Below are 17,527 nucleotides of genomic sequence, written 5' to 3'. Positions count from 1 at the left end.
TCAGAGGCATTTTATAGATGGCAAACCAGAGGGTCCAGTTTTGTTCTAGGACCCACAGGACAATCTGCACAAAGCTGAAAATGCATACAAGTCTCCTCAGATTTCTAGAACTTTCTGCCTTGCTTCCTATTGACACACTACTTCTCTGACATATTTACGTTGCCATATAATACTTGGTTTTTCCAGATGATAAAGAGCTAATTCTCATTTAAACAAACAACTTTTCCTATGAATTAGGAAGCAGGCAGCATTTCCTCCAGCTGTCAATCAGCAATTACACCATTTGGAAATGGTACCCAGTGATTTGTGATAGTGTAATCCCTTTGGAGTATGAAAGCAGCTCCAGAGTCAGGCTTGATTAGAAATGCCCAGTTGACTGCCAAGGACACATTTCAAACAGGCTTATGCTGGATTGCTGATATAGTTGTACACATGATTCGAACAGTCAAACAAACAAATGACCCAATCTGCATTTGCAAAACTAAACTGTGAGGCTCTAAATCCATTTTCTGGACTAAAGAGTGCTACATGTCAAGTACATAACCAGAAAAACAGTTCCTCATGTGCCCTCAAAACAGTGAGCAATATTAATCCATGGAGATCATCTATGTTTGCAGACTGTCAGCTCTAAACTCAGGGCATTATTCTACCAGGAGCATGTCTCAAACGTTTTGAAATTTACAGACAGGAAGCGTTTTGCATATCCGCAACATAAACTCATTCAGAGGACAAAACTAGTATTTAAAACCTGTGCCAGAGCACCTCAAAGTCTCTTCACTGACTTGAAATCAGGCTTTGAAGTACAGGGCTTTTATTCGACCCTTGTTTAACATGAGACAAAGCCCAACCAGACCGAGGAAGTGACAACAGAAGAATCTCCTTGCATTGTCACTCAAAATCTTACCTGTCATATTGCCATTTTCTTCTTAGACGGAGAAACCTGACAGGTATTTTTAAGGCTGAAATCAAAATTGTTGCATATGTGAGCAGCTGAGAAATGAAGCATATTCCTAGTCAGACAATTGGCCTGGAGAGGCTGAACCTGATGAGTGTGATTTCTCTCCTGAGTTGAACTCTGCTTTCCCAGGTACTCTCCAGCAGAAAATCACACCAGGTGCCTTCCAAAAATCTGTGTGCAGCTGATGTAAAACCCTCTGGCCAGACACCAAAGAATGCAGCTTGCCAAAAAGTAAACCAATTATAAGCTGCTGCTCCATCCTGGCAAGCAGATACCCTAGAAACCCCTCTGCAGAGCTATAAAATTGATTGGATGTGTTTGGAGAGCTGGAGAAAGAGGACAGTAAACTTAACCAAAATCTCACCAAACAGAACATGAGGGAGAGATGGATACAGAAGTATGAATACAACAAAATGCAATTTAGAAATATGTGTTTATTCATTTTACTTGTGTAGACATTACCTTTTTACCTCTATTAGAGGGATCAGTGCAACTGTGGAGCACAGGAGAAAGGAATGCTGGATATCTGGGTCACATGTGAAGCGTGGTTCTGTGCTGTCCAGCAGTGATGCTGATCCAAGGAGCCTGAGCAGACTGTGCCAGTACTGAGGCTCATCTTGATGCCCAGTGTGAGTCTTTCTGCATAGGAAACCAGCTGATTTCAAATAACTCTATGGCAGTGCACAGATATCCACAGGCCCTTTGGCTGTGGCACAGCTGTTGCTGCCTGTGCTCTTGGATGACCAGGAAGGGCTGTGATCCCAGGGTCTCAATAGCTATTTTGTGGTGACAAGAAATGCCTTTTAAAAGCAGTGCAGCTCTGCAGCTCTGATAGCAAACTCAGTGGCGAAAAAAAAGGAAGGATTTTGTTCTGTATTGTATGGTAAGAAGTGCAATGCATTACTACTAATAATAATGTCTGGATCACATTGAATTATTACCTTATGCCTGGCTCTAATTTCCATTTCAAGTTTTCATTTATTTTTCACTTCACTAAATGTACAATATTAACATGGCATCAGACACATCCATCAGAAAACAAATTCTGACTCTGAGGGGAAGCGTGACAGGACTTTTGGGAGGGGCAGGTTGAATCTCCTTAACCCTGGTCTACAGGTGTGTGAGTACCCTGTCAACTTTCAACAGCATTATATGCCTGATGAGCATCATGCTTGCAAATTGCCCCAGCTATCACACTGCCTACTCACACTAACTCAATTTAGAGTAATTTCTTTGGAGAGCTGACTTCTGAGTTGGCAGATATTTCAAAGGGCTGCTTTGATTCAGTTCTCCCTCTTAAAAACTGTGTTATTTTTGTTTAATCATTCTTGGAGGTAGGAGGCAGAGGCAAGTTTTGCCCCTTGAAGGGTGTGTTGCGTGTCTGACAGAGCAACGCAAGGGCCCCGGGTTGAGTTATTCCAGGGCAAGTCAGGTTAATCAAAAAAGAAATTTCCATTGTGGAGGTGAAAGAGGTATTTTTAATCCATTAGGATGTTAATTATGATTACTATATGAAACAAGTGATCTCTTCTGTGCCGGGCAGCCCAGACCTTAGTCTTGGTAAAGCTAGATGTATTTCTGTGCATGCAAATAAATTTTGTTTCTCTTTTGATGAAGCTCCTCATATTTTCATCTCAAATCCCTTTTCAGAGGTGCAATTATTCAGAGCCTTGTTTACCATGTTTCTTACCTGAAACAAGCAACAGCTTTGCCAAGAGTGTTCTCGCTCTTGCCTCCACATCAGGAGGATTTGGTCTTCCCCTGCTGAGCCTCAGTGAGTATTCCAGGGGCTTTTCATGGAAGGTGGCACTGGTCCAACCCCAAGGGCATTTCGGTTGAAAATGTGTATTATGTACAACATGAAAGTCACTCATCTTTGAGGAATCCAGCCCACCCCAGCTTCCTCTCAAGCTGCTATTTAGTGATGAACAAAGGTGAAGCTCAGACTTCTCTGCCCCACAGTGAGCAGTTCAGGACCACATACCGCTTCCAGTCCTGCTCAGGCTTGAAACTTGGAGCAGAATGCATCATTTACACATGTCCCGAAACCATAATAGATAAACATCTTCCTGATACTGCATAGCAGAGGCACTACATCAGGGGGGCCTTGAAACCTCTCTGAAAAAGGGAGACTGTATTTACTCAGATTGCATGCATAGAAGGTGTCAGCCCTTTTGCCCATTCCAACTACAAACACAGCCACTGGATGCAGCGGTATCGCAGCTGCAGGACTGATCTCTCATATCTCTACTTGCAAACAAGAGATGTTATACTGATTTTTTTCTGCTGCTAAAATTTACAGCCCACTTAAACAGAAGAGCTCATTTTCTGAGAACTCTTAGACTGGAGTGAGCACAGATGAAATAAAGGAAGGAATTTTGCTTGTATGGCAACTAATTTTTTGTTCTGGTTTGCTTTTTTATTTACCTACTTATTCCTGCTTTACATTTTCATTCCTTTTCTTTCCTTTTTCATGTGCTTCTCCTCACTCTTCCTTACCACTTTGGTAGCAGTCCCTTTCTGAGAGATTTTCAAGTTAAATTTCATTCCTTAAACACAAACCCAAGTGACCATGGATTCCTCCTGGTCTTGATACTACTTGAAGGGTAGGTAGGAGCTGCTGCTTGGGCCTCAGGGTTTCGGCTTCCCTCTGCTTTTCTTGAGCAGGATGTTGGTGAGCAGGAGAACCAGCAGCAGCTGATGGTGGTACTGCTGTGGTCACGGCACACAGCTGAAGCTATGCTGAAGTAGGGTCAACATGGGAACACTTTTTGGCATGTGCTTCAAGGTGTTTCTAGTCATAATGTTCAATTAATCTAACTTTATTTATTCTTATTGCTCATTTTGCCTAAAATATATTCTGATAAACTAATGAAATTACATGGGCAGACAAAATTACGCCCATAAATTAAACTCAGCTGATCTTCCCACATAAACCCACACAAAGTAACTTTCCCACCTCGCCTAGGTCTTGCTGAATATGGGCAGCAGCAATCCAAGGGAAAAAAGAAGAGCACACCTCTCACAACTAAAACCTCTTTCTCCTATGCCCTGGGGAGGGAACTGTAGAGCCACAGATAACTGCTCACTGCACAGCACACTGGTTTCCAGAGACTTGATGGTGGCAGTGAGAAAGAAGTTCAGGTACCAAGCACTTTGCTGGTACTCAGAGCAAGAAAAACCTCTTTTCCGTGTAACTCTGTTCCCAATGCCTACCCCTCCAGCAAGACCAAAGTGCCACAGGTACACTGGGATTGGTCAGCACGAGAAAAAAGACATGCAGAAGAACAATATTAGCTCAGACACACTTTGCTTCGGGGCACGTGAAGCCAAATGGGAGTACTGGAGGGGACTGCAGACCCCAGCCTGTCCTAGGGCTTCACTGCTGCCTGCCTATCCTGTGCAGCTCCTAAAAGAGCTCAAAGAACAAGATGCTGATGATGCTCGGGTTATTTAGCCCCTAGCATGGCACTTGAGATGTCAGAGCAACAGATCATTGGTGTAGCCCCCAGGTGTGAAGTTTGGTGACAGCTGCTCTCCTGACAGCACACCAGGCCTGTGCCAGACCAGACACCTCTCCCCCTCTCAGCTGGCAGGCAGGAGGGCACTGCCGTGCAGCCTGCCATCAGCACTCAGGTGCAGCTGAAACCTTTCTTGTTTCAGTTAACACACCTCACACCTCCAGAAATCTACTTGCCAGTTGGTATAGACTGTTTTTACAGCTTCAAAACCTCAAACTGCAACTGCTCTGAACCTATTGGCTTCAAAGGGTTACCTGATCTCATGTCAAAACCATGTGAAAGTGCTGAACTTTGTCAGAAAAAAAATGAAAAAGCATAACCCAAATTTCTAATTCATGACTGAACAGAGTTTCAACCAAAGTTAATAAATTTTATTGTGAAACTTGAAACGAAGTGACTTTTGCATGGGTTCATTCAAAAATATCTGTACAGCACAAATTACTTGTAGCTGTTCTGTAAAGCATATCTTTATACTTTGGATTTATCCGCTGCTGAGTGAAGGGTATGTGAAATAAAAATGTACTATTAAGACTAGCTTTTTAAGTATCTTCTTAGAAATTTAGCTACTCATTATGGATTTTTGGACAAGTAGGGTAAGGAAGAACAACAACAGCAAAAGAGGCAGCTGGCAGCTGCCTGGGGAGGAGTTGCAAAGCTGGGAAGAGCATTAATGAAAGTTGGGGAGAAGAGTGAAGAGGCAGACTTTACCATGAGAAGATGAAAATATAGGATGGTGTTACACAGTAGCCTTTGACCAGAGAAAAGCCCAAACTCTTCTGCATCTAGCACAAAAGACAGGCTGGAAGATTCTCTTTCTGCTCTTCTAATGAAATCAGTTATTCCTTCATTCAATTGAAAGAAGAGACAGCAGGATAAAGAGTGTAAATTAAATGTTATCCTGTGGAACCTCAGCAGCTTCATTATTCATGGTTTTACACCCTGCTTTCCGTGGAAAACATGGCCAGTGGCTCAATTTTTATTGAAACAACTCTGTAAATGGAGGACAGCACGAGGAGGGAAATCTCCTCATGGAAGCAGATTTATTTTAGATGACAGTATCTTCCTTCATTTTGAGTGAGAGGCATTGTAAAATAGTGGAGGCTTTCTTCTTGCTCCAGTAATACTTGTTGATCCCCTAGTGGAGGGTATCTTGTGCAGCAGTACAATACCAAGGGGTACTATTCAGAGACAAAACAGAAATATTTTGAGCAAAAAGCAGCAAGGGGTTTATGGTGCCTGCTCATTCTCCTGGGCTGACCATATGCCTCGTTGTACCATGCTCAAGCTGCCTGGCAGAGAGGCTGCTGTACAGCAATGAATGAGGGAGGAGAGGGCAAGAAGGCATGATGCTGATGTGGAGACTGCTTTCTGAGTGGAAGATCTGGAGCCTGGAGGCAGGGACCAGGACAATGTCCTCACAGGGAACTACACTGGTACCACCTGGTTACATTGACATGAAAAGAGCCATGCCACTGTGTGCAACTCCCTCTGTGGAGGCAACCCAGGAGAGTTCCCTCATGTGAGAATAGGCAGTAGATTCACCTCAGCAGGCACAACCCTGTCTGTATGTGCTTCTGAGGCCTGAAGGCTGTGCCAGGCTCTCAGCTGCTTTTCCATGCCTTCACAACCAGCTCCAACCAGCAGCTCCATTTCCCCAGGTGGCATCTGCTGTGCCGCAGCCCTGTTAGCCAGATGTTGGCTTTTAGGAGGTGTCCTGGAAAACAGCTGTGTTCTGTCTTGCATGCAGTTGAGGGATCAACACACCTTTCTACAAGTGTGCACAGGGAGTGTGATTTTGCAGATCTGTTCCCTGCCAGCTCGCTCTCTGCCAGCAGTGCTGTGCCATGGCCCTCCTCCACTCAGCCTCCAGAGAAAGGCAGGAGACACGAGAAGCTCCCAGAGGATGGGCACAGAAATGCAGGCTCCTATATGGGTTTACGATGGCACTGACCAGCAGGGGCCATGAGCAAGACACAGTGCTGGGCTGTGCAAAGAGTCCTACAGGTGGGGTAAAGGCAACCCCCAAAGGCCTGGCAGTGATGCAGCTGAATTTTGGCAATGGTTTCCTGTTTAAACTTGTGTTTCATCTCAGACACAGCCAGCAGATAGGAGACCAAAATGGCAAGTATGTCTAACTCCAAGGAGGTGAGCTCCTCAAATGAGACCTCACACAGACAGACACACACTGACCCGTAGCCCCTGCTCCTCTGCCAGCACGGCTCATGCCACCACAGGGCGCAGCATCTGCTGGGCCACTGCTAAGCATTAGAAATGTTCTTGCATGCATATAATACACCCATGCCACAGGTGTAGAAACCTCCCTCTGACCTGCTCCCAGCTGCTGCAGAGCAAAAACATCCTGTGAACACACAGGATCTGGCTCAGTATGTGCCAGGCAATGCAAAGCAGCTCTGTGGGCCCTGTGTCCACACCAGAAGTCACCACCAAGGTGGTTGGATCAGTGCTGAGATGCTCTGTCAGTGGTCTCAAGCATATCCAGGCTTGCTGGACTTGGGCTCTTGGGACTCTACCACCTATGCAGCAGCAGGAATGCATTATGTTTCCTTTTGGAGGCAGAAGATCTCTCTGTCTCATTTACAGATGCTGTCCTGAACCCTTGATTGTTCAACAGCTAAACCAGGCTCTTCATTCAGCTACAAACACATGCACTCTGCCCCTGCTCCCCTGATCTCCACTTCTTCTCTTAACTCACACCTGGCAAGTTTAAGGTACTTCTTCTTCTCCTCCTGAGCCCATATTTCTCACTCTTTACACTTCCTTACATTGCAGAGGACATGAGAAAAACATCCGTCACCTGTCCTCTGCCTGACTTGCCTACCTGGCCAACTTTGACGCAGTCTTAGAGTCATAACATCATAGAATGGTTTGGGTTGGAAAGGACTTTAAAGATCATCTACTTTCAGCCCCCTGCCATGGGCAGAGTCACCTTCCACTAGACCATGTTGCTCACACTTCTTACTGTCCTCCTGCAAAACCCATGGCATTTGGGAAATGCAGCAACAAGGCTCATTTGGAATAACCAGTGAAGTCTTTATACGGTTCAGCTGCTCCAAAAATAGAAGCTTTCTGGAATAAGCCACTGCCTGAGCTTGATTTGCCATATCCAAGCCATTCTAACTCATTAGCACTGAGCCGATTATGTGCTGAAGGCTAAGCATTAGCCACACAAGTCAGCTTTCAAACTCACTGATTTCCACATTGAAACATAGAAGCTTTATGGTCTCTAATTGATGAGTGGGAGTTCGTGAAGGATGTCAAGAGTTAACTTTGTTTTAATGTGAGTCACTATCAATGTTGGCAAGCATAACAAAAGCAGAGGAATGTATTAGGCACCAAATATTGTACTTGTATTAAAAGACACAAATCACTGGGATTGAGATGTTACACTGCCCATGCAGACTGGTGTCCTGGCAATTTGATCACTTCAGTGCTAAATGCTGTATCTTGTATGTCTCACTTGGTCATGCATTTTTGGGGGCAATATTTAGTATTACAAGTAAGAGAATTATATTGATCTTTCCACTTACATCCAGATGAGGATAGTAAATATACATATATTTTGAAGTATCTGTGTGATCAGAGGTACCTACCTCTCTCCTCTACAGTGAGCAAACTGTGGTGGTTTCCTTGTTACAATAGAAAGCCATTCAAAGAACTTACCTCCCTAAAATGCATTACACAATGGAATATGAGCTCTTTCCTACAGCAGTGTTTTGGTCTATGGCATAACTGGATTGGTGGTTTCTGGAGGGATGCATAAGGCTTATGCCGAGCTCTCACCTGTGTTCAGTGTGACTCCAGCCATGCACAGCTGAACTGGCAAAACTCCTGCAGGCACAAGCCCTGGGCTCATTAGATGTCCTGGTTACTGGGGGGGTTAAATCCACATAACCACAAACAGCATTTCTTCCAAATGTCTTTTTTTTTTTCTCTTTCTCTGTGAGCTGAATTTGCCAGACCCCTATTGACTCCAAAGAAGACTCCTTTGCATTCCTTTGCACACCCTGCTTACAATGAATGTTCTTCTTCCAGGAAGCCTGACCCAATTGTCTCCCTCTGAATAGTCAGTGCTCATGCAAAAGGACTAATCAGTGATTCTGTGGGTGTTTTCCACTGAGTGTCAAAAGTCCTGAACAGCTGATTGAGTAGGTTCTGCTTGTAATAAATTTTTTCCTCAGCAATGGAGAGTTTAATAAGTTATAAAGCACTGAAGATAAATCATCTTCAGCCAGAGCATTAATATTTAAGTTAAACTTTTCTTTTAAAAAGGCAATTGAAGTAATCTAGAGGTCTGATGCTTTAAAACTGCTCATTTTTAAAGGAGGAGGAAGTTGCACTCAGAAAAAGAGGTGTTTTGATCAAATCATAGTCAGCTGTCAGGGGCACTTAGGGACATACAGAAGAGTTGAATTTTTTTTTTTTTTATGTAAGCTACAAAGATTTGACATGAATGAATGAGCTGATTAAAATCCCCACGCTCTCTTTGCACACACTAGTGCTGAGTTGCCAGTACAGTGATAGTAGTTAATCCCCAGTTACATCTATTTTAAAAGTCAATTTTAAACATATGTTCAGTGCTGATATATTTCTCTGTAGGTGGCTTTCTTTTAGCACAGTCTGTAGTTTACAGCATTTCAGCCAATTTCCCTCTGGGATATCAGTTTTCAAGCTTCTTATCTTGGTTGGGAAATTAAAATTCAAGCAAACAGGCTGACAATCAGAAAACGTCTGGATCATTTTTAGTATAACACAAGCCTACGTGAAAGCAGGATCTAGACAAGGAAAAATCAGGTGCAGCCACATCCTGCCTAGTTATAAATACCAGGAAAAGAAATTACCTCTATTCCAAATAAGTGCAAACAAGTCTGTCCTTTATCTACATCCCAGAAGCCATATTTTTTGCAGATCTGGATCCCTTTCTAGTAGTAAATCTCTTTCTGGGCACAGGTAACACCTACCTGGAGAAAGATGGGAGCTAGCAGCCAACTGGTCTTTGACTGGCCCCTCTCCATTTTCCCTTCTCTCCCTGCTTCCAATTCTTAGACATTTTGGCATTTGTGTGAGGGTAAGAAGGGGCAGGTCCTGGGCACAGCTCAAGTGCAAGGTCTTTTAAGAGGGGTTGGAGTAGGGGACCAACACAGTAGTGTGGGAGTAGCTGGAGCTGGCTGAGAGATGGCAAGAAGCTCTTCTCCTGGCATGAATTGCTTAGTTTGCCAAGGCCAAAAAGGGTGGTGATTGCCGAATTGCAGAATGGACTTTGGAGGAGCTTAGGGGGCTGGAAGTGGGACATATGTGCCCATGAATGGGCAACAAAGTGTTAAAACTGAAAGTACCAAAACCCGTGGACTGTTTCTTGAGAACCACCATCCTCGTGGAGTCTTCTGCAGAATGACACCTGCAGACACCACAGAGAAAGTAAATATTTTGAGCCTCTGTTTCCTGGCACTTAACCCAGACAGTAATAAGGAGAACATTATGCAAGTTCTTAAGTTCTGGATATCCTTAAAGATAGTGATATCAAGACCATGATTTTATCTGAGCATTTCTTAAGCAACCTTTTATCAAGGCAGCTCAGCACCCAGCCCAGCTGAACTGTGAACTACTGTTACCTAAAATAATCCTACCACCCATTTTCTATGGGTGTTATGGTTTCTACCACGCCTCTTCATTTTTACACCTTGCTTGTTTGTGTTTTACCCAGCACAACAGTTTTAGGCTGCTGCCATCTCTCTGATTAGGCTTTCATTCACGTTATGTTTTGCCTAAGCAGGAGAAGTGTGATTTAATCTCCCATATATACAAGTAAATTAAATTAAAAGGAGGGAATAAATAAGACATCAATTGCAGATGATAAATCATGAATGATTCATGTTCTCAACTGTGCTCTTCAAGAAAGCCATCACAGAAGCTGTCCCATTGTACTTTCAAGTGAATGTACTCCAAAGCAGTAAACTGCTTTCCCATTAAAACACATTCATTATAAATTGAAGCCTGGTGCATGAATGCTTTTCTTCACTACTACTATTCACCCTTTAAGAAACAGGAATTATATTTTATACAACCCACACCAAGATAGGGAGGCAAGACTGGATAACTTTTTGCTCTTACTCAGATTACTTTTTTTTAAAAGTTTATTTTAAATTAAGTCAGATGAAGATAAGGTAGAAATGAAGAAGAAATGCTGGTAAACCTGATTTTTTCATCAGAAAACTACAGAAACAGGGAAGTACATTTTACTGGGCATGGCCCCAGAGCTGGGTCAGTGCACTTGCCCTGCAAAGGACCTGCCATGTTTGTGATGTTGAGCAAATCCTTCCCTTCCTGCTATTGTTTCCTTGACAGCATCACACTGTCTTGTCTATTCTGTACATCCCCTGGAGCTCTCTCTTGTCATTTATTTGTACATAGCACTACATTTTTAAGTGCCAATAAGTGCCTTTACTTTTGCTTGAGTTCAGCATTGGATCTCTGCCTGTGAAAGCCTCATGTCAAGGTATGAATTTGCTGCCAAAATTAAAAGATAGGTTTTGCTCATCTCAAAGTTAAGTTCTCCTATCAACCCATCCCACTGTCTTCACTAGGAAAAAGAGATGTATTACTAAAGCTCCTCTAAACCCCTTCTTTTCTTAGCTCTGCCAACAATTGTGTGCGTGACCTTTCCAGGGCTCCTTCCTGGTATGAAGGGAGAGACATGGATTCTGGTGGGGGAGTTTATCAGAACACAGTAAAGGACCATGTAGGTGTTGCATGCACTCTACTTTCATTGTCCCTCCAGGAATCAAGTCTGGGGAGGAAGATCCCAATACGATCTACGAATAGCAGTAGAACAACTCTTACCAATGAAACTCTTACCATTAATGGAATTCAAGCTACTAGTTTTAATAGCAGGCACTTATTTAGGCAGTACACTCAATTTTCACACCCCCAGGTGGGGGCCCAAGCAGGGAGGCTCTAGCCCCAACATTTTACTCAGGAGTTGGCAATCATCCTGATGTGCAACAGCTTCTGGATGGGTGTTTGAGCAACCCCTCCAGGGCTGCCTACTCATCTAATGTGTATATATGGTCTTTGTACCTTCATGGCGGTGTCCTGAGTGTGGGGTGGCCTTGGACGCTGTCAGGCAACTCTGGCTGTCCTGAGTTTGTCAGCTCTCAGAGATTAAGCAGGACCACCAGTGTCCAGTGTGTTCACACCCTCCTGAGCCCACATTTTTTCTCTCCTAGACCTGCTGTTTTCTGGTGACTATTTCCCCATGCACACCCACAAGTACCTACAGGTTCCACTCACACAAGCTCACACAGAAGAGGTTTTTAGGATGCTTTATGCTTCAGCACTTCCCCAGTTCATACAGCTGTTCAAAACTCTGAGGACCTCTAAAATGAAGTGACACACACTTTTATTTGAAGGAACGCTTCTAATTTTAACTCCTTTTCTAGAAGTAGAACATGTCCTAAGGTGGAATTTATAACATATTCATTATTGTATCTTTGCTTTAACTCCTCTGGGGAATGAGATTCTGCCTACAACAGAAAGATGGAGAGAAAAGAGGGACTCTTTTACTGTAGGAAACAAACAAAAAAGAAATATTATGATTTTTCCTGCCCTTTTGCAAAAAATATGGAGTGAAATTTTATATGCAACAGAGAATATGTTGGGTATTTGCAAAAAAAAAGATTGCTTAGTCACTTGCAGTAAGTATTACCAAATGCATTCATATGGGTGTAATTATAAAAAAAAAAATCCATCTAGAATTTTCATTCCATTTCAATGAATCCAGTTTCTGAGTACCCTGGCAACCAGAACCCTGGAAATGTGTTATCTGTGTAAATCAAGGGTATGTGATTATAGGGACAAACTTACCAGTTTATTAGCTGTTTGTGATTTTTGACCTTCCCTGGACTGTGTCTGTGGTCTACCTGCCCTTGTCCAGTCTTTCCCCATCTTGGGCTCCTGGGCAGGTCAGGGAGGACTGGGCTGTAATCTCTGCCATGTTCCTGCAAGCCTTGGGTTTATTCAGGAAAGTACCAAGGCAACCAACACATATCTTTTCTGAAGAACAGGTGGAACTGCAAAGCTCTAGAAAATGAAGGCTGCATACACGGAGCCAGTGCCAGCAACACACACACTCAGCACCCATTTGTGCTAGAAAGAGAAGATACCCACATTGTCTTGATGGCACAGTGAGAGACCACCATAGCACTGCTTAGTCCCCAGGTCTCTGCTTTCCTCTCTGCTTTTTCATTCCCCTGCATTGGCCCTTCTCAGAAGAGCCTCTTTCCACAGCCACACAGGGAAGCATAAAGGGGGTGGCAAAAAAGTATTTGTATCAGCCATCCTGACTCTTGTGTTTCATCAGAGGCTTGTTATTCCAAAATGAGGAATGACTAGGAGTAGTATCACACAGGAGTGATCATAAGAAGAATAGAAAGATGTGGAAATCCTCATAGATGGACATTTTTTTATGGACTTCACAATGGGCACTTTTTTCCCCCTTTCAGACCTAGTCATGAGGAAAAGAGATACAGCTAACAGTAATGGGGAATTTATTTGTATCAGATTAATTTAGGAAATCATCAGTGACTTGAAAGCATGACTCATAATGATGCCCAGGAACTACTGTCAACAGAAGACCATCATATTCAAAAACAATTGGGTTAAAAAGATACTTATTTTTGCTGGGCAATTTCCCCCAGGCTTTCCCATCTGAAATTTGGAAGTATAAGTTTCTACTAAATAATTGAGGAGAAGACCATATGAAACTATATATGCTTATACAGAAAGAGAGAATATGTTACAATGAAAGCAAAAAGAAGGCTAAAAAGCTGGAACAGGACTGTAAATTTAAGTGATTGTTGAGTGTCAACAAAATAATTCATTAGGCTGACAAATTAGCAATAATTAGTGCATGGGGACATCCAGCTACAGAGGTCTTGGTTTCACAAAACTCTTGCTTACATTTAAGAGATAGGGACTATGTAAGGAAAGTATACATAAAGAAAATATAGAAAATGTAAAGAAATTTTGCCAAGATGACTCTTAATATTCAGATGTTTATGGCTTTCCAGTAGCATCATGTGACAGGCTGAAGCTATTCATTTGCTTGTACTTAAGCACATGCTTAAGTCCTTGCCAAATGGAGGCCTAAAGAGCATCGACTCAATATTGCCTGGAACGTAAAAACGGTTGTCTATGTGGCACACGTTCCTGCACCTCTCTTTCTCCCTTCTCCCTTCTTGTAACCAGTGTTGGCTTTAGTGAGCCCTGATTCCAAAAACCTATTGGCTGACCACAATAAATAGGCTGTGTGGATCACTGGGTCTCTGCAGGTTTTTATTCATCCCCAGAAAGAGCTTTGCAACTCAATTGCTATTGATAAGTAATCACCAGACTCACTGATAAACGGCAGGTGGATAGCTTTATAGCCACTGCAAAGCATTACCGTACATAATCTTTCTATAAGCCATTATTTCCTTTTTAATAGCTTGCCCAATATTTTATTGCTATGAAAAGGTTCACCACTCAGCAATAATAAGATCTAACTAACTCTTGTTACTAGTGTGGCATGGACTGTAAATATTATGTGGCATCCAGGTGTTTCTAGACAACAAGCAGATTTAGAGATTTGAGCTGGATGAAATACTGTTTCCACCTCTGATTGCATTAGTTTAAAGTCCTGAAAGATGTATTCCAGATGTGCTATGCTAACAGGATTATTTTATAAAAGTGCAGACAGACTTTAGGAGCAACACCCTGATTAAGCAGCTTGCAGTCTCCATGAAGCTTCTTAAAAATTTCCATCTGAATTAACAGGTCTTACATTAATTTCATCCAGTTGTCACAGATCACAAGAGAGTTATCATTTAGTGACAAGTGGCCATTTACTCTTTTAGATTTCCAGGTCTCCTTACGCTGATTCAAAGGAAACTTGATGAATGCTTTAGGTGGAATCTTGGTACACTCAGAGGGGATTATTTATACGTTAGCATGCCAGAAATGCCCAATGCAGTTTGAAACTCCCAATTTTCACACACATGTGTACACATATAGACAAGAAATACATTTTTATATATTTGTGATTTATTTATGTGTGCATGCATTTTTATGACTGTAAAGAACAGGATAATATTAAAGATTCATAATAAAGTCAAAGAGTGTAAAGGCTGACATTTCTTGTTTATACTTCATTTTAAAGCTGATGGCTGGATGAGCATGATTTTTTCCTTTGAGTTTGTATTTATCCCCAAAGCATATTAAAAGAGTTTGCCTTCATTTCTACTTTGAGTGTATCTGGTGCCCTCAAGTGAAACCACTGACTCATGCTCCTTCAAAAGCCCCCTGGTGATCATTAATTCAGAAAACTAGACATAAGAGAAAATACTTGGCTTTGCTGTCTTGGAGCAACTTAATATAAAAATCCTCAGCCATAGGACTGTCTTCCAAGGACTGACTTTCTTTATTGGTTGGCCTGTAACATGTTGTAGACAAATACCTTTCCCTATGTCTACTTCATGGACCTATGACAAAGATGCTGTATCTTACATGCCACTTCAAACACATCTCAGTGGTGGCCGCTGCAAAGCACTTCTGCAAGGAAGCCAGACAGACCATGTATTCCAAGTCATACTTGCTTTCATAATCCAAGATTAAGAAAAAAAATGACAGGAAATGAAAAATCATAGAATCATAGAATATGCTGAGTTAGAAGAGACCCATCAGGATCATCAAATCCAACCCTTGGCCCTACACATGGCACCCAAGAGTCACACCATGTGCCCGGGAGCATTGTTCAAATGCTTCTTGGCTTCTGTCAGGCTTGGTGCTGTGACCACTTCCCTGAGGAGCCTGTTCCACCCTCTGTTTCACCCTCTGGGTGAAAAACCCTTTACTGATATCCAACCTAAACCTCGCCTGACAGAGTTTCATACTGTTTCCTTGAGTTCTATCCCTGGTCACAAGAGTGAGGAGATCAGTACCTGCCCCTCTGCTTCCTTTCGTAAGGATGTTAAAGACCACAATGAGGTCTCCCCTCAGTCTCCTCTTCTCCAGGCTCAACAGACCAAGTGACCTCAGCTGCTTCTCATATAGCTTCCCCTCAAGGCCCTTCACTATCCTCATAGCCCTCCTTTGGAAGCTCTCTAACAGTTTTATATCTTTTTGATATTGCGGCTCCCAAAACCCCAGGACTCCGGGTGAGGCCGCACCAATGCAGGGCAGAGTGGGACAATCACCTCCCTTGACTGGCGGCTAGGGCACACTGCTGACTCATATGGAAATACAATGAAATTAATTTATTAAATTCCTATTTTTTATACCAGTTGCAATCACGTGGTGGTTTAAGAATTGCAGTGGTTCTCACAGTGACCTGTGGTTTTCAGTTTGTCCTGTCCTCCTGTATGTGAAAAGAAGAGATTAACAAGGAACAACCAAGACTTATCCTTCAAAGTTTTTGCCCATCATTTTCATGAAAGACTTGCTTCAGTGCCAGAAACAGAATTAGAAGAAGTTTTCCCACATAAATTCTGCATCAGCTACTACTTACTGGTGACAGAAGCACCTTATCCTCTCCTGCTTAGGCTAGTAACATAAAAGTGTCAATTCAGAATTCCCCCATTAAAACTAAAATCCCTAAATATCCCATCCTATGTATTACCACATGAAAGTTTGTTAAAAAAAAAAAAAACAGAACAACTTGGATTTTAAAAAGTTTCAAATTCTTCTTTTTTCATTTTTTTGTTTTCCATTTTTTTTTATTGTGTGTATTTATTGAACTTCAGTACCTAGATAGTTATGCATATGTTGGCTGATCCTCCAGGGAGAGCTGGTAGAAAACAGCATTTTTAGCTCATCATTTTTAATTCAATTAATCTAAACCAGACATCAGGCTTGAATTATTCCTTCTGCCTTCCATCATGAAGACAAGTATCTAAAACAGAGATGGGCCATTATATATTCTCTATGTATAGACCAGAATGCCAAAAAATACCTTGGATAGAGAATCATCATTGGAAAGCCTTATTTCTTTCAGGCTATGTTTGTTTATTGAATAACAACCCTCTCTGTAGAGTAGCTTGCTGGAATAAAATATACACATTCCATAAGCCCTAAAACAAGACCAATAAAAATGAACCTCTGTTGGTTGTCAGTGCATAGACAGAGCAATATGCAGCAAAGGCCTCCAAAATATACACCTAAAATATTTAAGACAAGGGATTTCAGAGAGTGTAAGTAGAATAACCAGCACAGTCATGGCAACAATGCTAATTTCAAAATTTTTTATGCATTTACTCTTTTTACTCAAATAATATTCTGGTTTTCCTTCCTTTATTCCCTCCCTTGTGACAGAGCCTTGAGAAAACCTAAGGTTTTGTCTTTAAAAATTGTGTGAGTGGGACTTACATTGCCTGACTTCAGACACTGATAATCAGGATGTGGAGAGCTGACTTTCTCAACCTAGCTCCTTCATGCTCCAGTGACAGAAAGAGACACATTTTAGGGAGCTATTCATTAGCCCTATTTTAAGCATTTGCTTTAGGGTATGTGAATCAAACATTCACATGGGTGGCAGTTTTTCTCCAGAGGGAACCTAAATGACAAACTCTGATGGAAATGTCTATACTGGATGCAGTTATTTCTCTCTGTTGGCATCTGCTGCTGTGAAAATCCCCAGTCTTGGGTAAGGTCCCCTTAGATCTGATGCAGAAGGGACATTCCTATCTTTTGGGTGGCTCCTGGGCAGGGTCCTCAAGCATGGACTCATGACAGAGACACAGCATGTGTTACTTGATCCATTTTCTGCTAACCAGAAAAATGGTTTGGATGGAGAGACGATTAGCTAAAATGAGAGGCAGGGGAGGTGGTGAGTGAAGGAGAAACAAGCTGATGGTGTCTACCTTATGTTTTTCCCTAGACATTCAGACTTGTCATGTTTGTCTCCCCCTACCCTAGCCATGTTAGGCTACCTTGATTGTTGGAGATTACAAAATAAATAGTGGAACAACTGGAACTATCTATGAAACAGCTGCGATGA

General features: G+C 42.3%; 1 long non-coding RNA gene across 1 annotated transcript; it reads right to left on the bottom strand.

Annotated features, from left to right (window-relative positions):
• Positions 1–848: 848 nt before the first annotated feature.
• Positions 849–3,596, bottom strand: LOC138104637 (uncharacterized). Its single transcript, XR_011148182.1, has 4 exons — positions 3,386–3,596; positions 2,649–3,076; positions 1,421–1,597; positions 849–959 (listed from the first exon to the last, which is right to left on the bottom strand). It is a non-coding gene; the product is annotated as an uncharacterized lncRNA (long non-coding RNA).
• Between the last annotated feature and the right edge of the window lie 13,931 nt (positions 3,597–17,527).

The sequence above is a fragment of the Aphelocoma coerulescens genome, chromosome 1A (assembly GCF_041296385.1).
Source record: "Aphelocoma coerulescens isolate FSJ_1873_10779 chromosome 1A, UR_Acoe_1.0, whole genome shotgun sequence".
Lineage (NCBI taxonomy): Eukaryota > Metazoa > Chordata > Aves > Passeriformes > Corvidae > Aphelocoma > Aphelocoma coerulescens.
Note: the sequence above shows the minus strand (reverse complement) of the source record. Positions and strands in the feature narration are given on the sequence as shown.